Source organism: Bos javanicus, chromosome 26, assembly GCF_032452875.1.
Source record: "Bos javanicus breed banteng chromosome 26, ARS-OSU_banteng_1.0, whole genome shotgun sequence".
NCBI classification, from domain to species: Eukaryota; Metazoa; Chordata; class Mammalia; order Artiodactyla; family Bovidae; genus Bos; species Bos javanicus.
Genome location: NC_083893.1, coordinates 19,152,550 through 19,174,346, shown reverse-complemented (window position 1 = coordinate 19,174,346; position 21,797 = coordinate 19,152,550). Strand labels below are relative to the sequence as shown.

At 39.2% G+C, this 21,797-nt stretch overlaps 1 protein-coding gene across 8 annotated transcripts in view; it reads right to left on the bottom strand.

The window, feature by feature from the left end:
- The window catches only part of R3HCC1L (R3H domain and coiled-coil containing 1 like), a 71,297-nt gene extending 49,762 nt beyond the window's left edge, over positions 1-21,535 (bottom strand). For 3 of the 8 annotated variants that reach the window (XM_061403040.1, XM_061403048.1, XM_061403041.1), the window contains exons 1-2: positions 21,429-21,535; positions 8,955-9,050 (exon numbers count right to left, since the gene is read on the bottom strand). The gene's annotated coding sequence lies outside the window, so the exon portion shown is untranslated. Of the gene's footprint in view, positions 1-8,954; positions 9,051-12,259; positions 16,214-16,244; positions 16,344-21,137 lie in introns of those variants that run through there. The other 5 variants (XM_061403044.1, XM_061403042.1, XM_061403043.1 and 2 more) reach the window with 5 other exon arrangements.
- Between the last annotated feature and the right edge of the window lie 262 nt (positions 21,536-21,797).

Here is a 21,797-nt window from a genome sequence, read left to right as displayed (position 1 = left end):
AAGTCGCTCAGTTGTGTCTGATTCTTAGCGACCCCGTGGACTGCAGCCCACCAGGCTCCTCCGCCCATGGGAGTTTCCAGGCAAGAGCACTGGAGTGGGGTGCCGTTGCCTCCTCCGCCCACAGTGTTTACAACTGAGAAAAAGGTGGTCCTCCTGATTCACTGGCATTTACAAAGCCTTCTGCCAACATACAATATGGGTTAAAGACTAAACTGTGTGGTCAGATTCTAGAGTAATTAAATCAGCTCCTAATTCTATTTCTTCTCCAAGTCAAACAAAAAATTCTCCATCAAAAGAGTCTGCTCAACTTGTAAAACAATACTGGACCTGAAAGAGAATTACTGCTTGCTCATCACCCGAAGTTTAGCCGAATTATGTACAAGAGATTCGGCTGGGCTTCAGCCTCATATTGAATACACTCTAGGCTGGTACTGACGGGAATGAGACTGCTGTGCTTGCCGCCACATCCCGCCAAACCCCAGTGCTGTGCTTTGTGGTCAGACTAAGGCCAGGGCTGCAATTGTTGGTTAGAAAGTGTCTCAGAGTTACAGCTGCCTGTTCCGCTAAATCTCATTTCATCCTACTGATGGATGGATGGACAGATGGCTGCTTGGTGAAAGCAGCATTATCAGGCAGCTTCTATGGAGCCTCTGAATGATGGATAGCCCTCCTTCTACTTTCTCCAAACCACCATCGATCCAAGCCATATTTCAGCGGTCAGAAGCCCAGTAATATTAAGACACACAATCAGGTTAAGTTACTTGCAGTGTAAACCTCTAGAACAGAAATTCTAACACCTTTGCTTTGCTGTCAGGAACCAGGCTGAAAATGTTACAGCCCATTCTTTCTAGCTGCTAACTCAATGAATTCCAACAGTGCAAAGCCCAAAGGGAACAGCTGGGCTCCGTTCCTAGGAGCACTTGAAAAGCTAGCTTGCCTGCCAAATTTTTTACTAGCCAGTTCTGTGAAATGAACTCTGCAGTTATAGTGAGCAGATCTGTGGATTTGTGTATCCAGTGGAATGTGAAGTTATTAGAATCATATAAACTATATAGAGTGTGTCAGTGATATCCTCACTAGACTCAAGTATGGGCACCTTGGATATGCCAGGGAGACATGACTACCAACATCAAGAAGAGTGATTAAAACCAGGATGGACTGAAATTTTGTATTTGCACATAATCCTAAAATGCTGTTTCTATCTGGTTTTCCTGGCTGGCTTCTACTCTCTTGTATACATATCAAATCATAAGTACTAATCCTTGCCTGTTTTCACAAGCACACTTCTGCATCCACTTGTCTGTCACCTTCTAGGCACTCATTTCTGCTTGTTTATTTGGACTACATGCCCCCTTTGTTATTTCCATGTTATCATGTGCTCTCAGACTCATACAACTGGACTCTATCAAAGTTATTTCCACTTGTGTGATTAAAGAAATGGACTCTGAATCCAGCTTTATAATACAGATTCCTAGATCCCACGTGCCCTCTATTCTAAGCTCACGTGTTCCCAGATGACTTCTCTAAATGCTTTACTATCAACTATACCCCAAATCAGCTTGGCCTGGCTCCTGGTCCCACCTCTTTTGACTGACTCGCTGCTGCTGTGAGCCAATGCTCAGAGAATTTGTTTGTATTTGTTTTGGGGGTTAGAAAAATGTCTCAATGGAAAGGCAACTGTCATTCTTCTTGCCATAATGGTAGTTTACTTTAAAATTTTAATATTTATGCCTTAACAACACCTATAATTCTATTTCAAGCAAAAAATAGGAAAAATTCTGTGCTATTTTTATAAAAATTAATGTCTTATCAAGAATAGCACTGCCCTTCACATAAACATTGAATAATTTTTACATAATTTTAGAATTACATTATTGAAAGAGATTGTATAGGTAATAATTCAATATCCTAATTTTTCAAATACAGAAACTGAGGATCTGAGGTTGTAATGTACCTGGTTAGATAGATATTAAGCAGTAAAGCAAGGCTGAAACCTAGACTTCAATTAAAAGTATTGTGCTTATTACATTTCTCAGATATCCCACTTTCATCCTTGGGATTTCAGAAGGAATGAGAGAAATGAGGATTGACTGTTATTTGTATGTATGCCTATGTGTTTGCCTATGTGTTTGGGGAGGAAGGAAGCCACAAGTAATTTAAATTTAGCCACTAATACTATTGTGCTCCCCATCAAAGTTGCCAATGGGTCACCTGAGAGTCATTTGCTATCTTAGAGAACAAAATTTGATGAATCCCTGACAATAAGAAACCTCTATCCTTCTCTTCTCCCTTCTTTATCTAGAAGTTTGAAAAGAAAAAAGCAGAAAGATGTCTAATGCAAGTAGAATCAGAAAAGTCAGAGGCTCCATAACTTAAATTAAATGGACAGAGGAGCAATGCGTCCTCTTCATTTCCAAGGACACCACATTCTGGTCAAATACAGAGCACTAGCTAACTGATTGGACTCCACCCTCTGGTGGTCAAAATGGGTCACTGTTGCATTTCCTGATTGTCAAGTTACCTCCATACAAACCTTACAGCCTTACAGATAGCTGAAAAAGACCTTGGAAAATCATGTCATATAAACTCATTTTTAAAATGAGCAAACTGAGGAATTTACTTAAGACTTGGAACTATTTGAGTGGTAACTGAGACAACAACCCCAGATCTCCCATCAACTAAACTAAACTAGTTAGTTAAGCTAACCATCATACCTGCCTTTAACCAATTTTCTACCCAGTATATATATGCAGGATATACTAGCTGAGTAAAGTTTAATCAGGAAGTTAATTGTGCTGCAAAAATAACCACATAATACACATCAAAACCAAATATATTATCCACCCTAAGGCATATCTCCATTAGTGTAAATGATCAGGATGACTTTTCCATCTCATTCCCACAAAAATGTCCTCATACATTAGATGAGAATTCTGCTACAACTACTCTTAGGACCAGACAAAACATTTCTCCTAGGAATTAAAAATAAGGTACCTCCTAAGAAAAAATTATCAGTACTAGGTGAATAATAAGGAATGACAGTGCTTTAAACTCTTTCTTATTTCTATATACTCCTTAAGTTCATAGAAAAGCTGTTTTATTTGCATTAAACAAATACATTTTAGAATAATCAATTTTTTTACAAGGCAATCTCAAGTCAACACAAAGATCCTTTCCTTTCGCTAAAAAGTCTTTTTATGGTGTTTCTATTTGGTTAAGAAAGATCTATTAAGAAACAGATTAAGCCAGGGAACAATGACATATTTTTCAAAATCTGCTGCAATGAACCATGTCTAATTATGTTTTCTGTTCCATTAAGGTTTAGGCCCCACAAGCAAAACTGAAGTAGTAGCAGAGCAGTAGAGGAAGAGAAAGAAAAAAATAAACAGCTAACCACTTGATGAGCGCTCATGATGTGACAGGGACTGTGCTCAATATTTTATGTATCGTATTTTCTCATTTGATTCCAGCTACAGTACTATGAGATAGGTATTATGACCTCAGTTTTACCGATGAGAAATCAGAAGCAACTCAAGGTCACATAGCTGTTAAGTGCTGGTTAGGATTTCAAAGTCCCTGCATTTAACCAGTACACTAGACTGCCTGATGATACTCAGCAAGATGGTCTCTCACAATCATCTATTAATTTCATAAATATTAGCAATTTGCTTAGAATCTGTATAAATGCAAAGCAACCAAAAGCGAGTTCAAAGACTGCTGCAGTAAAACAAGAAAATCAACTAGGGTAAGAATGAAAGATTAATGCTTTCATGGCATGACTATTTCCAATAACCTTCCAGACTTAAAAGTGCTGACAATAATAATCTACTACTATCTCTGAAACTTCCTCATTCACCTTGCCTCACCCTCAAAGCCATATGGTTGAAGAACCTAACCAGGTGTCAGGAGAGGAACTCCCTCTCTTCTATTCCCCATAAGAATAATCTCTGTACTTCTTCCCATCTACTCCCACGACCATTTGAAAACATTATCCTTCCCCACCTTTCTCCAGAGGCACATGGGAACAACGAGCAGTGAAACTGATGGCACAGCTCCTAGACTAGAGGAACCTTCAAAGCAGAATGAAGAGCGCACTTTCAAATCTGAATCTAAAGAGAGAAGAAACTTGTACAATAAATACCTCCTGCAAATGGCATTTTCAGATGTAATCTTAAACAGAATATAACAGTCAGTATTTTAATATTAGTCTGCTCCAGACATTTATAGCCTTTGCTTCTGTGCATGCAGCTGAACAAAGATTATAGGCTGCAGAACTGGAAGAAATATTTCATAAAAAAATCTGAGTATCCAGACAATGAAAGATACAGGAGAGATGATTCCAGCAGGGGTCTTGAGGGCCCCAAAATATGTAAACAAACTATGGCATGAAAAGGTTTTTCTCATAACATAACACAATTCACGCTCCCAACTTATTTTATACTCCACTGGCTACAGCCGCCATGCATCGGCACCAACTGATTTCACGCTTTAGAGGCTGGGAAACAGTCCGAAGCTTAGTCTCTTTCACACTCCACTGATGTGGTAACCCCATCGTTCACCAACTTAGCTGTTCCGAGTCTAATGTTTGCACCTACAACTGACCACCGCAGATCAAAGCTTTAATATAACTGAACAATAGCAATATGTAACATAAAGGTATAGCAAGCACTCTGCTTCCTACTCTGTGTATCTATCTGGTGGTAGAGAGGAGAGAAGAAAACACCTTCCTAAAATTTCTTTCCCTCATTACACATCTGGAGGTTGGTCTGTGTTTCTACACTTCTTTGAAATTAGTTCCTTTCCTGGGTCTATCCTGGGTTGCACTGATATCCTATTGAGAATAAGAGTCAGAACGAATAAGGCTTTCAGGGTTGTGCCTTAAATCTGACATGCATTAAGCTTGACCATTTTTCCCCTTTGAAAGTCACTCAGTCGTGTCTGACTCTCTGTGACCCCATGGACTGTAGCCCTCCAGGCTCCTCTATCCATGGAGTCCTCCAGGCAAGAATACTAGAGTGGGTTGCCATTCCCTTCTCCAGGAGATCCTCCTGACTCAGGGATTAAACCCAGGTCTCTTGCATTGCAGGCGGATTCTTTACCATCTAAGCCACCACAGAAACCCAAGATTCACAAACTAAAGCTAATAAACCACTGAGTAAGTTTTGAAAGCAGAGGCTAATGGGCTTAATCTGTGTCTTATTAATATTGTCTCATTTGACCCCAAGTGCATACCAAGAGGTAGGTGCTATTATCTCAATTTTACAAATGAGAAATCTAAAACCAAGTTACTTAAGATCACACAGCTTCCAAGTGTTGGTTAGGATTCCAAAGTCCCTACACTTCACTACTACAGTAGACCAGAATACATGCGTTCTAAAAAAATGGGGTAAACAAAGCATAGTATACTTTCAAAAAAGCAAAAATACCAAAGTGCAATAATAACCAAAGAGAATAATTGTAAAGGTATGTTAGAGATATAGTTACAACTCTTATCTCCTTCCTCCTTGTAGCTGTACTAGCGAGTGTGAAGACCAAATGTGGCTGATCAGAAACTGAGACATCAAAAGAAGCAAGCTTCACTTTAAAACAGGCAAAGAAAAAACATCAGATAATTAATAAATAAAAGACTCTCTTATATGCAGACTGAAAGTTTACTAATTAAGTTTCAAGAACAGCAAACAATTACCTTACAATATATAAACATCTTCAGAGAACTGCTCCTTTAAGGATCAGGAAACCTGTCGAGAGTGTTACAAAAGGCTTTCAAAGCAGAATAATCTACTGAACAAACATGGTTTGGGTACTAAACTGTATTTTAATCTAATATTTTTATGATACAAAAAGCAAGACAAATGTTAAAGGTTAGTAATAGCTAACAATAGGTAATGGCATTTTCTTGTAGCCAAACATGTTTTAAGTGCACATATTGTACTGAGATTTACGCTGGGACAGTGGAAACCATAAAGCTGGACCACAGGTAAGGACACAGTTTGAAGCCCATGAATAACACAGCCTCCTCTTTAAGTTGTCTCTATCTAACTGGGGAGGTAAGAAATTTTTTTAAAAGGTGTTTTAAGGTAATATAAAATTGACAAATAAAAAGTTGTAAATATTAAAAATCAGAAAAGAGAGCTATCACTTAGGTCTTGGAACAGTTGAAGAAGATAGCATCAAAGGGGAATTGGAAGCTAGTATGTAGACCAGGGACTGAAGGGAGATATTCCAAGTAGAAGGAATGGTCTGAACAATCTGAAGAGGCAGTAATTCAAAAAACCTTATTTTGGAGACAGCTATAGAAACTACTAGAGCCAAAGGGTCAATATAGCAAAGTGTGGAATATTCTGCCAGAAAGAATATTCTGTTTTCAGCCTGGAGGGCCCTCAACACTAGGTTCAGTCATTCAATACCATAAGCAATGGAGAGTCAAGTCTAGACCCTCTAGGCAATTGCTGAGAAGTGATACTATTACTGTTGCGTCTAGGTCTCCAAACTCCCTTACACCATCTGTTCTTTCATTTACCCTGGCTTTTTTTATTATTACTATTATGTACCATCAGGTAAAGGTGTTGCAATAGCACACAATCTTAATACTGACATTGCTCAACATTACACTTGCTTAACCCAATGGCATCAATGAGCAAGCAATAACATTTAACCAAAACCCGAAACAGGATCAACAGGAGGAATGGGCTCCATAACAGTGTGCCCCAAGTCTAATCCCATACTCATAAACAGACATTACATCTAGGGGAGCAATCAGATACACTTACTTTGTATAACCATTCTCACGATCAGAGAAAGAACTGAACCAAAGTTTGCCCCACGTCACATTCCACTCCACAGTCCAAATATCCAGAAACTTGTGCCTTGCTACCTGGTGAAGATTCCCATAGTTGGCCAAGTGTTTCTGAAACAAATAGCTGGTGATACCTTAGTACGTTGTTTAGTCGCTAAGTCATGTCCAACTCTTCTGCAACCTCATGGGCTGTAGCTTACCAGCCTCCTCTGTCCATGGGATTCCCCAGGCAAGAATACAGGAATGGGTTGCCATTTCCTTCTCCAGGGGATCTTCCCAATCCAGGGATCGAACCAGTGTCTCCTGCACTGCAGGTGGATTCTTTACCACTGAGCCACCAGAGGTATCTAATAAACTAACAAATATCAGGAAATACATTTGTCTGAGATAAGAGCCCAATTGTTTTGGATCTAGATATGGTAACTGGCCTTACTACCATTGCAACAGTCTCTGGAAAAGGCAAGACCCATCCCCATTCCTTTGATTTTTATAGTTTCATTTCCTAGTATGAAGTGATATTTCTAGTCTCTTCGAAACTTTCCAATCTATCCAACTTCTACTTTTCTCAACAGAACATCTAACCTTACAGTTTTTAAGACAAAATGAAACCATAACTCCTTGAAAGGAAAAGTGAAACACATTTCTACCCCACCAAAACCAATTCCAGCTGTTCATTTCAGTGGTATCAGCAGAGCTCACAAGGAGAATAGCTACTGTTCAAACTGCCCACAGAACCTGAGCTGCTCTGCTCTTCTCTCATTTCTCCCCCTCCCCATCTCTTCTGTAACTTATACACAACTGCCTCACTCCGCTGTCCATCCTCCCAAAATGCTGCCCAACAATTTGCAGGCTGTCACAGATTGTCAGCACTGTGTTTGGGGACCTGAGAAGTGCCCCCGTGGGACAGCGCAGTGTTAGTACAGCATTTTCCAGGACACAATGTCAGTCTTTATAGCCAGTCGCAAATTAGTTTCTTCTTAAAAAAAAATAATACTCCTAATAAGACAGGTACAAGGAGATTTTAAATAACCAAGATTAAAACTCACTTGGTTTACTCTCAGACGTGGCCCTTTCAGTCAAGCACAATGAAATCCCATGTCTCTCTCTACTGACACGAGACGTGCACATCATCTAGGAACACCTGAAGTCAGCTTTCTGATGCTAACAGAAGCCAAGAGGCTACCAAAAAAAACATATCAAAGGAGGATCTTCCTTCCCCTTTTTCCTGTGCCCATGGCTCCTCATTCTTAAATTTTATTTGATAGTACTCTGTTTTGAACTCAGTTCTCAACATCAACATTTGCTTCTATGTCTTGCTGTGCAAACCCATTTAAAAGGAAATTCTGCAAATCACCAATATCATTTCTTTAAAGCTTTAATCCAATTCTTTGCATGTGCTTCAGCAGCACACAAGTACAATTATCTCCTGACAGTGCTATGAGTGACCCTCTGAACAAGCCTTCATCCTATATATCCGTCATCCTCTATATCCGTTTCCTGGTTGCCAATGGCTACACATGAGCGTCAGAAGCTGGAACAGACTGAAAAGATTATCACAGGATGTGGGGAAGAGAAACCTCTCACAAAACAGCAGGTCATAGCAACTTAAGTCTTCTTAGAAAAAAAATTTAATTAACAATAAACATCTATAGAGTAACATTTTAAAAATTAACATCAGTTTCACTAGCTATCAATTAGTTTTCATCCATAATTTCTTTGATAGCCTTATTCATTCTGCTTTATTATGGTTTCCCGAGGATTTCACTAATCATATAGTCTTCCCAGTTCATCAAACTCCTCCCCTCACACTGCATCTTTGCTGCTCCCTATGTGAACTACAGGGAAGCTAGAGCTGGACAGGAAGGACGTTAATTCTCAGTTCTATAGTAGAAAGAGACTGAAAAGAGCAAAGCTAGTAATCCAACTTTGAGAATTAATTCCAATATTTAACAAGCCCCTATTCTCTCTACAACAAACACCAAAATTGAAGAAAGACACATGAACAGAAGCAAGAAGATCCTCAAAAGACCCTGCAAGTCTTTCAGGATACTGCCACTTTCAAACCTGTTACCTAGGAGAGTTACCAAGTAAAATGGCACTAAGAACATACAAAACATAAGCAAACAGAGTAAACAGTATTTCTAGTTAACTGACTTACCAAATACGTGGCATTTAATAAAACTCTAGAACGTGCAGACAGGCTGCATCTGAGGCAAATGGTACAAAAGTTCCCTCTGATAGACAGCAGCCTCTCCTGGAAAATAATAATGATGAAAGTTAGTTTTACAAAAATCAGTACTTATCACTTCTTTGATACCTGTTTGTGCCTTTAACTTTTATGATCTCATTTCATGAACACTCTAAGAGTTTCACACAGTGATTTGCCACAGAATGGGCAATAAAAATAAACACACACACAAAAATACTTTTTAGAAGTTCAACAACAGAACAGAATAAGGAAATGTCATTTTCTCTCATTCTCAGTCCTCTGAGAACTAGTCTGAGGAGACAAAACATCTATTAAATGCCATTAAAAACAGAAAGAGAGATGGAGATAAGAAACAAAATAATACAAATGACTGAAACACAAAAAGATGTTCAACTTCTGGTCATTACTATAGTTCTAACTTTTAGGATGGTACATGGTGGCTGTTCAGTAAGAATATGTTGAATGGACAGCTAGCTGGACAAATAAAAAATAAACCATCATCAGTTAACAAAGAAAAAATAAATCACATCAGTTAGCAAAGAAATCCACAATAAATCTACTATTTTATCCATCAGACAAACAAAGATTAAAAAAGTAAGGTCTGTTTTGGTCAGTAAAGACTGAATAGGGCTCCACATTGTTAATGGAGATACATATTTTATTAATATAGAAAGCATTTTAACAATATTTCAAAATCTTTTATATATCAAAGGACCTTTGGATCCAGCAATTCTCCTTCAAAGAATTTATCATAAGGAAATAACTGGACTTCTACAGGACTCTTAAAAACTGAGGGAGAAAAAAAAAGTCTGATAGAAAAATGAACTTAAAAATATACTTCACACAGAAAGATATTAAAATGACTTTTATATATTCTATGAAAAGATTATTAACTGCAAAGTGACTATTAAAACTACATTGAGATACTTTGTTTCTAACTACAAATAGGATAGGAAAAACTAAAAAGCATACCAACATACTCGGATAATTAGTTTATGGGAAAAACTCTCATTCATTGCTGGTGCAAATTCAAACTTGTACAACCTCTCACAGAAAGGGATTGAGCAATATTTAAGAAAACTATATTTGCTTTCAGAGAAGGCAATGGCAACCCACTCCAGTAAACTTTTGACCTAACTATCCTATTTTAGGTATTTACCCAAACATACACTTCCAACATACAAAAATATATATAAACAAGGTTAGTTACTGCAGCACTGCTTATAAATTCAAAACACTGGAAATGGCATGAGAGAATGGTTAAGGTTACCACAACAGAGTAACCAAAAGAGGGAGGAAAAGACAAAGGGAGGATGGGACAGTGAGTGCTATAAATTGATATGGAATGGAGTCCAAAACATACTGAAGTGAAATGTTTAATTTAAAAAAGCAAAGAACAAAAGAGTATCTACAGTATGCTAAATTTTGTGTAAAAAGTTAAGAAATAAGAAAAAAATAAATGTGTTATCTCCTCATACCTGGGGATAAAAACCACCAAAAGGATAATCCAGAGACTGATGGGATTGATTACCTATAAAGGCTGGGTGAAAACAGGGTGAAAAAGAAAGAAGAAATGGGTGACACTGCTTTGAGTGTATATATATATTTAATATAATCCTGACTTTTGCAACTATATTAATGCTTCACATGCTCAAAGATAAGTAAGATCAATTAGGATGGGGAGAAAAACTTAGAATACAACAGAAATGAATTGTATTGCAAATGACTAACATAACTATGTTACAGAAAGAAAGTTGGGGAGAAAACTAACCCAAGTAACTTTTGAATGTGGTTTCTTGCTCAGTGATGTCCAACAGAAAGATAATGGATGCCACATATGTAATTTAAAATCTTCTAGCAGCCATGTTAAAATGGTTAAAATTAACTTTATTTACTTTATCTAATATATCTAAAATATTTCAACATATTATTTAAATATTATTGGGATATTTCACATTTCTTATTTCCTATTAAGTTTACAAAATCCAGTACATCTCAATTCATGCAGTTAGTGGCTACTTTATTGACCAGTGGATATTTAGACTATATGCCCATAGGATAAGGAAAACAAATATTGAACTCTACTTCAGTTCAGTTCAGTTCAGTTCAGTCCCTCAGTCGTGTCCGACTCTTTGCAACCCCATGAATCACAGCACGCCAGGCCTCCCTGTCCACAGGAGATGTCTTTTAAGCAGTGGTATGAAACTATTCTCTGGTATTCTAGGACTAGTCCAGTAAGTAAAAATGCAAACCATACGAACAAGTTTCTCACTTTTGGAAGAGGGGGTTATAAATACACAATGAATAAACCCTGTAGTGTTGGACTGGAATCAGAAGTATCAATATAAACTCATTGCTTTCAGAAGACAAAAAAAGATATATATGAATGTGTATATGAGTGACAAGGGCAAGGCAATAGGAAACAGCAATCAGCTTGCATGGGCTCCCACTGACCAAATCAGTAACAGCATCAAAATAAATAATGAAATAAAGTATTATAAGTAAGTATAATAGACATGACGGAATTAGAAAATCACCATTTAGGAACCATCATGAAAATGATTCAGGCAGATATACAAAAGTTAGTAAAGGTTCAAGGAGAAGTAGGAAATTTATAAAATCTCAAAGTACCTTTTCAAAGATACCTCAAAATTAAAAACATAATGTCAATGTACTTAATCACTGAACTATACACTTTGGTTAAAATGGTTAAAATGATAAATTTTATGTATATTTTACCACCAAAGTAATTATAAAAGGAAAAACAGTAACTTTGCACTGGAAAACCTGGCAAATACTACCTTTAAAGGAGTTATCCAAGACCACATTGCTAATATTTCAATATCCTGTGCCTCCTGACACAATGCCCTGAGAAGCATAACGTTACTTCTGCAGTATTCCTGCCAGAAATGGGTAACCTGAAGCCAGTAATGAGAAAACAGCAGATAAACCCAATTTATAAGCATTCTACAAAAGAACTGATGCCTTTGAATTGTGGTGCTGGAGAAGACTCTTGAGAGTCCCCTGGACTTCAATGAGATCAAACCAGTCAATTCTAAAGGAAATTAACCCTGAATATTCATTGGAAGGACTGATACTAAAGCTGAAGCTCCAATACTTTGGCCACTTGATGCGAAAAGCTGACTCATGGAAAAGACCCTGATACTGGGAAAGATCGAAGGCAAAAGGAGAAGAGGACCACAGAGGATGAGATGGTTAGACAGTATCACTGACTCAATGGACATGAAACTGACCAAACTCCAGGAGACAGTGAAGGACAGGGATGCCTGGCAAGCTGCAGTCCATGGGATGGCAGAGTTGGACACGACTTGGCGACTCAACAATAATAACAGCAAAATAACTGGCCTGGACTCTTCAAAAATGTTAATGTCCTGCAAAAGCAAAGACTGAGGAAACGCTCCAGATTAAAGGAAACTAAAGAGACATGACAATTGAATACACTCCAAGAGCCAGAATTTTCTTTTGCTACAAAACAGTACATTATTGGGATAATGAGTGAAATCTGAATAAGTCTGTGGACTACAGTGTAATATTAAATCAATGTTAATTTCTTGATTTTGATAACTGTAGTATGCTTTCATAAAAGAACGTCCTTGCCTTTAGAAAATATACTCTCAAGTATTTAGGTAAATAGGAATAGGTCTGTATCTTACTCTCAAACAGGGAAAACACTCTCCCTTTATTGTTAGAAGACCTTCATATTTCCAACATTAAAAGAACATAAACATACAAAATATGGAAGCTTTAAGAATAAAAAACTCTAAAGCAAATACTTCTCCATTTAGTGGACAGAGAAAATTCAGTCATTATAATACCAGGAAGATTGTAGGCCTGACCTTACATACAAACTCATTAATGATCAGGAGAGTGCAAATAACACATTTAATTAAATTTGCTCATTTATCTATTTTGGGAAGTACTATTAACAGCATTAACAGCACTGAGAGAGAGTAGGAATATAAAAGGACAGAGATTAAAAACAATGGCCCAAAACAACCAAACTGGAGAGTGAATAGAAGGCTAGGTAAAATTAGAAGCTTAAAAGAATGAAAGAAAGATATCAGACACTTAAATACTATCAATTTTAAGGCAGACTGTTGCTATATGAAGCAATTTTGGCAAACACCAATGCTAAATGAGGAAATATATATATATATATAAATGTATATTATGTATCTATACACATAGCACATACATGCATACATATACATACATACCCATCACCTTTTTCCCTGTAAGAGACTGGTAATCCTAACTAAGTAAGGATTCATGAAGGGAGAACACCCTAAAAACAGAGGACTACTGATGCAGTTTGATAAGAGTAGTTTCATACTCATAGTTTCACAAATACAGAAACTCGATCAAGGATCACCAATGAAGAATTAAACTATCCTAAGCATGGCAACCCACTCCAGTATTTTTGCCTGGAAAATTCATTCCGTGGACAAAGAAGCCTGGAGAGCTGCAGTCCATGGGTCGCAGAGTCGAACATGACTGAAGCAGCCTGGCACACACACACAGACTATTAGTTCTGTTATCTACCCTAGATTCTTCAACTAGCTACCCTTGGGTTATCCTTATTTTCCCTCATTTTTCTCTCCAGGCACTGAGCATTCAAAATAGTCTACATTTCCCAACCTCTCCTGCAGGAAGATGTGGCTCTGTGACCAACAGAACATGAGCAAAAGTGGCACATCTAACTTTCAGGAAGTATCCTCAAAGGGAAGAAGATGTGTCCTCTTCCTCCTTTCTGCTGGTTCATATGTGGATGAAGAGGCTGGAACTCCAACAGCCACCTTAGACCAGCAGGCAACTTTGGAAAAGAACAGAATCCACGCACAGTGGTGCAACGACGTGACGCCGTGACAACCACGACTGTCCCAGGCTGCTTCTGGAAGTCGTGACAGTGACAGAAATGAACTTTCATCACGCTTAAGTCTCTATTATTTGACTGCAACCAAATCTTATCCTAATTAATATAACCTCTATACTAATGTACACTCCAGAGTTTCTTCCTTTCTCTAAACAATCTTCCACTGGTCCTTTGCTGGTTTCCTTTTCTGCTTCACACTCTTTTACCATGAATATTCCCCAATATTCTATCCTTGGTCAAACTTCACAGTGAGGAAAATTTGTCTTTTCTGCTCTTCTCCCACTAAATTCACACATTCTAAAAAGCTTCATTCCTACGTGTCTGATCATTTATTTGAGCTCTAATTTTAACTCTAGCTGTCCATTGTTCCATTTGTACAAGATGTAATTAAACAGGAATATAAGTGATTTTTAAAACTAAAAAGATAAATAGACAAAACGGTGATGGCAGCAATAGTAGTTGCTGTGATGGTAATAAACAGCTAACACCGAGCTTTTAAAATATGCCAGGCACCGTTCTAGTAGCTAATCCTCATGATAATCCTATGAAGCAGGAAGTATTATCACCATCCTCCTTTTAAAAATGAGGAAATGGAGGCAAGTTAAGGCAAGTTAAGAAACTTATTCAAGATACAGAATTAATGTACTAAAGAGATCATTCAAACCTAGTCTTCCAGAACCCACCCTCTTAACCAGCATGCACTAGCATCTCTTCTCGGAATGTTATCACAGCTTAAGGTTGTTCTCAGCAGTGATGACAGTTATTTAAATATCCAGCATGGTAATAAATTTAAGGCCTCTGCAGATTAACTTTTAGGGACCGTCAAATATCACTTAGAAATAAATATGGTAAATAAGATGAGTGATCAAGCAAGATAATATTCTTGGGCACAAAAGATATGACCATAAAGTAATGAGACTGGTTTTCTTGTATGGCTCTATTGGTTCTGAAAGCAGTTCCAAAAGACAAATCCAAAGAATATTTATTTGCTAGAATAAATGCATAGTCTTAAGAATGATTACTTTAAAAGGGACAGTATTCATTTATAATAAATTTAATAATGAAGATCTTTACTTTTAAAGTACCAGATTTTTCAACTACCACTCAAACCTACAACTTGTAAAAGCACCTGAACTCAGTATCTTTCTCCCTAGACCTCTCGCAGATCCTTCCTCAATGTCACTATCAAAATACAATACACCTATCTGTCAAACTCAAAACTTTGAGGTATTCCAACTTTCAGCTTTTCTAACCCTACACTTCTTGCTCTTCCTCCACAAGAGCTTTACACCTTCTATGTCTACATTATTCCATGACTGTCCTATTGCCTACCCTAAAGCCACTCCCTACTTGGGGTTACCCCTCTAAGCCACCACAACAATCTTTCCCAAATACTGTTTTCATCATTAGTTTCAACAAAAATATCATCTTTAAGGATCAAATCTAAGTTCTTCAGCCCAGCCTTCAGAGCTTTCCATTAATTCTTCATTATCCTTATACACATGTAAACCTAGCAAATCATATCTCTTTACTACGCATCATCTTCCATTTGTGAAATATTAAAATACCCCTTCTGTCTCATACAGTTCACACACTGCACTTCTTGCTTCTAGCTTCTCACCACTCTATGTGGAATTTTCCTCTGTCCTCTCAATTTGTCATTCTATCACTTCCTTCAAGATTCTCCTCTTCCATGGAGTCCTAATAACCTCAAATAGATACTGCTCTATTTTACATTTAGTAGAATGGGGTGAACTGCAAAGACTGACCAGACTACGTAAGAAAACAGACATCCCAGAAATAAACGCACACTTAGAGGGTCCGTTAATCCACAATGCTGAAGGCGAGACTACGCAGTGGGGAAAGCGGTCTCTTCAATACATGGTGGTGGGAAAACTGGACACCCACGTGTAAAAGAATATAACTACACCACTTTCTTACACCAAGTAAAAAATAAACTCAAAATGGATGAAAGACTTAAACGTAAGACCTAAAACCATAAAACTGCTAGAAGAAAACACAGGCAGCACACTCTTTGTCATCAGTCTCAGCAATATTTTTTGGAATCTGTTTCCTTGGGAAGGGGAACAAAACCAAAAATAAACAAATGGAACTACATCAAGCTCAAAAGCTGCTGCAAAGCAAAGGAAACCATCAACAAAATGAAAGGGCAGGCCTCGTTATGTATTGCTTAGGTTGTGAGATTATGGGTTTTGTTGTTCTTTAAACTTTTCTGTATTTTCCAAGTTTTCCACAGTAAGCATGTATTTGATTTTTTTTTTTAAGAAAAAGTATTTCTAAAAAAGAAACTAATCATTTTATTTAATTTTTTAAAATGAGTTTACCTATGAGGGCTTCCCTGGTGGCTCAGCAGTAAAGAATCCGCCTGCAAAGCAGGAGACACGCAGAAGCCGCAGGTTCAATCCCTGAGGCAGGAAGATCCCCTGGAAGAGAAATGGCAACCCACTCCAGGATTTTTGCCTGGGAAATCTCATGGACAGAGAAGCCTGGCAGGCTACAGGCCACAGGGTTGCAAAAGTGTTGGACACGACTTAGCGACTGAACAACCACCATATGAAGGCAGTTAACAGGCCTGCGGCAAAAGCTGGCTTGGTGTTTGTATTCTGAATATGCAAAATAAAACGAGTGCTTAAGGGAAAATCTTAGTGTAATAAAAACTGTATAAACATGTTACTTGATTTACTACTACTATCTGCAGTTCTTCCCTCTCGGCTAATTACAAACGTCTACAAGAACTCCCCAAATAACAGACAAAAACTCAAAAAACTCACTCAACAAGCTCTTGGCCATGCCCTCCTGGTTCCCTCCTGCAGTCTTTCGCAGTTCCCTCCCTGACATTTCTAAGTCAGCCCTTTGCTCTGCATCTGTTTACCCCTCTTTCTAACTGCCTCAGTCTGACTGTCCCTCCTAAGGGTTTCTGATGTCCCCTCTCTGTCTCTGACTAACCCTCACTCTCTGCTTTTTGTTGGGTACCCTCTTTCTGTCTCAGGGACAAGTTACGCACCCCAGTGTGAGACTTTTCCTCTCTGTCTCTGCCCTTCCGTCAGCCTTTCCCCTAGTCACCTCATTTCCAAGACATTCTTGTTAACTTTTCCCTCTGCTCTTTATAAATAAACAGGGTTGGTGTTATTAACCCTATTTTACAGATGATAAGAAAAAAACAAACGGGGCTACTGGTATAAACTTCAGAGGGGAATGTTTAAATCCAAGGGCTTCCCTTCTCTAATACTCATCTGGCATTCCATGGCAAAGAACCTGAAACAGCCCATATGCAAGCCAGTATTAACACTACACCTATTTTTTCCTAAGAGGCAAATCTCATAGTAAGAATACCACACACCATTTGCCCATATTTTTGCCTTAGCACCAAGTTAAACAGTCATGAATTTGTCCATTCTAGAAATTCATATTACCGTATGTACAGGTTAACTCGTGTTATTTGGGAACCTCAGAATATTAGACACCAGAATCTGCCGTTTCTAACACTGCATCTCTGTTGTTATCCCTAGTCTAAACCAGCCATGTTTGACATAAAAATAAATAATAACAAAAAATTTTTAAAAAGGGCACAAGGGACAACAGATTAAATAAAACCGAAGAACAAATTTGAAGAATTAAAAAACTAGACCGAAGGCTAGCATGAGACTGCGAAAAGGCACAGCACAGACTGTGAGCAATGGGTCCATGTTCTACTGAGAGGAAATATTCTCTCTACACGCAGGTTTACTGCTGCACAGCAACAGCCTGTAACTGCTCTTCTATCGAAACCTCTGACAACTGGAATCCCCTGTAATTCAATAAACTCTCAGGAGCTCAGGAGTTACCCAGGCTTCATTCATCCTACCGGGCTCATTAACAGAAAACTCTTCATGTTTCCCCCACTAGCTAAGAGCACATTTTCTGGTGGGTGGCATAGTAGAAGTAGGTTCTCTTTTAAGACATGAACATCCTCGTTCCATTTCTTCTCACTTCTCCTGTGGGTGGGATGCCTGCAACCAATACAATTCAACCAAGAGAAACGTCTAAAATATAGTTCAGGTTCAGTTCAGTTCAGTCGCTCAGTCGTGTCCGACTCTTTGCGACCCCATGAATCGCAGCACGCCAGGCCTCCCTGTCCATCACCGACTCCCGGAGTTCACTCAGACTCACGTCCATCGAGTCAGTGATGCCATCCAGCCATCTCATCCTCTGTCGTCCCCTTCTCCTCCTGCCCCCAATCCCTCCCAGCATCAGAGTCTTTTCCAATGAGTCAACTCTTCACATGAGGTGGCCAAAGTACTGGAGTTTCAGCTTTAGCACAGGTCACCAGCTTTATACACAGTGTGAGTGCTAGTCTTGTACTGCAGGTTATATAATTAAAGATCTACACTTTTACTTTTGGCACCAGTTCATTTACTTCTGTCATGTCTAATGAGTGCACAAGTTCCAAATCAACAATACACTAGTCTTATCGCTCATTCTGGTGAGATATTTTGTAAATGGTGAGCTAATAAGGACAGGGTCACAGACTGAAACACATTAGACAATTACTTCTGCTATTTTTCAGGGCTCAGTGGGCACAGTCAACAAACTTAACCTTGGCTAAAAAAATTACAGTGATCATGTGAAGCTTTATGAGAGTGAATATATATGTATCACCTAAATTCATGACTATAAGAAAATATAATAACTAAACACAGTAACAATAATACTGTCTTTCACTAACCCTGAAAATGGGTCTATCTTCCAAAAATTTCTTTTAAAGAAAAAAGAACAAAAATGTTTAAAACATAAAGGAAAAAAATAATATGTTACAGCACACAAATCAGATTTTAATGGAAATGACTATTGTTATAGTTTATACACAAGTCTGTAGTAAAAAAAAATAATAATTGTCATCTTGCTGATTCTTAACTACAGGTCAGGGTGAAACTGGTAAAGTGGAGCCAGGGGAAAACACATCAAAAAAGAGAGTAAAGGAAACAGTTCCTAGACATTTGCATCTTCAGACATCAGTCAACACAGCATGTGAAGGAATGAAAAGTAAACATTTCAATTCTTAACTCTAAGACTCTGCTTGGACCAACAAATCGGTTTTCTCTACTAGACATTCCCTCTTGGTTTCTCTAAACTCTCACTCCTTGTAGATACACACACCCCAGTGCCCCCATAAGCACCTGTCACTAAGTTACCACATTCAGAAACTGAGAGTCACCAAATCTTCTGGCCCCTACCCACTACATGGAACTTTTAGAGTCAAATAGTCTGGCTTAAAAAAAAAAAAAAAAAGGCAGGGAGGGTGGGAAGCCAATAAAAAATTCTCTATAAAACTCTATCCTAGTCAATAGTCTATATCTAAGTCATTAACATAGATAACTGTTCTGCTACAAGCTATAATGTGCAGAAAGACACAAAACTAAATTCTTACTATGGGTTATCAATGAAGCACTAGCCCAATAACACACCCCAACAACAAGAGCATTATGGAAACTTCTAAACATAAAAAATAGCCTAATATAATCTTTATATAAAATGCAACTGCTTTAAAAAAAAAAAAAAAGCCTGCAATCTGAGCACTTCTTACTGCTTCTTTAAGTTTATGGGTTAAGGATAACTATCCTCACTTACCAACAACAACAAAAAAATTGAATCTTAAGAAAATACGTTACCTAAAATTTCATGACTTTTTACCATCATCATAGTCATCAATTAGAATAGCAACAAAATAATGAGCAAATACTCACTCCAGCACTACTTTATATTCACATCTCATTTAATCCGTATAGACACCTTATCAGGTAAATGCTATCATCTTCACTTCAGAAATTAGTAGACAAGCTTAAAGAGGTGAAATAATTTGCCACAACTCATGAACTGGAAGTCACAGCACCAGGATTTCAACTCAAATTTGTTCAGCTTTATACATTCAACAATTGTACTGCCATCCTTTGGTTTTAGAACCACATTCAAGTATTTTCCAAGCAATGATTTCAGAAATAATACAAGACTACCTACTTACTATACTGCCAAACCCACAAAAAGCTGACTGTAAAATCCTCACTCTTTACAAGGGGAAAGAGAAACAAAGTCACCTGCGGAGTCTCAGACTGAACTGCCGGAATAAAAACTACACAAGAATCCTGGCTGTTTATATTCTGAATTCTAACTATAAGGTAACACAGACTCCTAACACATGTAGCAGGACAGGTAAAAATAACCCCAATATTTCTCATTTCAGCTAGTATACATTCAAGTTAGTGACACTGTGATACAATCAGAGCTAGGTTTAGAACAAGCAGTACCTCAAAAGGGCCAACCAGCTGGAGACAAGCTTAGCACTACACATGAGGAGCATGAAGTACTTTCTGGGATACTTGTACACTGTGTAGCACTGAAGAAAGGATGGCTGTAACAAAGCAAGACAGAGCAAGACTGCTCCTAAGTGCGTGCACGCAGCGCTGGTGGGACAGAACAAGCCAAATTCTGGTGGACCTTAAAATCCAGACGAAGTTTAAAACTGACTCCACAGGTGATAGGGCCCTAATGTTACCTCTTCCCCAGGAACACGACATAAGAACATCTGTATGGTTCACACTCGTTTCCAAAGACATTTTTCCCCTATGTATTTATTAACTCATTTGATCTTCATACGGTTCACGATCACGTTTATGATCAAGTTCATAAACACATAAACACGATTTGAAAATTCAACTGACCTGGGCTGGAGACAGAGAGACAGTGAGATTGTTATATGTGAAACATGCTTTCTCACACATGTCATTTCTAATAAACTGCTCGACACTGGAAGGCAGGAAGGCCAAAGACGATCACCCCCACTTTTCAGACTGGGAAACCCGGGAGGCAATAAACGGGCTACAAAAGATAATAGATCCAGCAAGTGGCAGACCCGAGACTCTACCCAGGACATCAGATTCCAAATCCTGTGCTTCTTCCCTACTCAACTCTGAGAAGAGGCTTTTACTGATAAAGAAAACTTTAAAAAGCGGACTTGGAGTTTTCCGAGGGTGGCCCAAGAAAACCAGGAAGTATACCCTCCCTGGCGAACAGACAGTTCACTCCCAGCTCATAGCCCGGGGGCTCCCAGCCAGCCCAGCGGACTCGCTCCAGAGGCTCAGGGCTCGCGCCCCGAAATCGCCCGAAGCCCCGGGTGGCCCCCGCTGTCCATAGCCTCCTAACCACTGGGGAGAAAAAGGGGTGCCCAAGTCCCCACTCAGTACCTGTTGAAACACAGGAAAGGAACTGCCCCTTCGCAGAGAGTATCTGAGGAGAGCACCCAAAGCAAGCACGGAGCCCAGAGAAGGAAAAAGGGTTCTGAGACCGTCCCCCGCAACCCAGGGCCCGCAAGGGTCGAAGGGCGGGAGCCGGCCACGCGTCACGTGAGAAGAAAAACACCGGTAACGAAAGGGGAAAGCAAGCTTGTCCCAAGACTTGAGGGAGACGTGGAAGCCACGAGCCCCAGGCTGGAGTGCGAAGGGAGGGAGGGACAGGTACGCGAAGCAACTCGTTACCCGGGGCGCCTTAGCTGTCCGCATCCGCCGCCTCCTCCAAGCTCTAGCTCTTCCGCTCGAGCCTCCGAGACGTGCGCCAGGCCTCGGCTCCGCCCCCCCAGCGCAGCGCGGCCTTCTGGGGACTGTAGTCTCCTCGAGGCCGGCCTGCGTAGGCGGCCTCCGGGTCACGTGGCGGGGAAGAGTAGGCAGAAGAGCGCAGCCCCCGCGACGTGTGGGGTGCTGTCCGCTCACTCTTCCCCTTCCCTCTCAGCTATAAAGGGGTCAGAGCTCCTAACGTCCCTCACAGACGTACCATCCCTCCTCTTCACAGCAAAGCTTCTTGAAAAAGGTAGTCTGAACTCGCTGTCGCCACTTCCTCCTTCTCCTCTG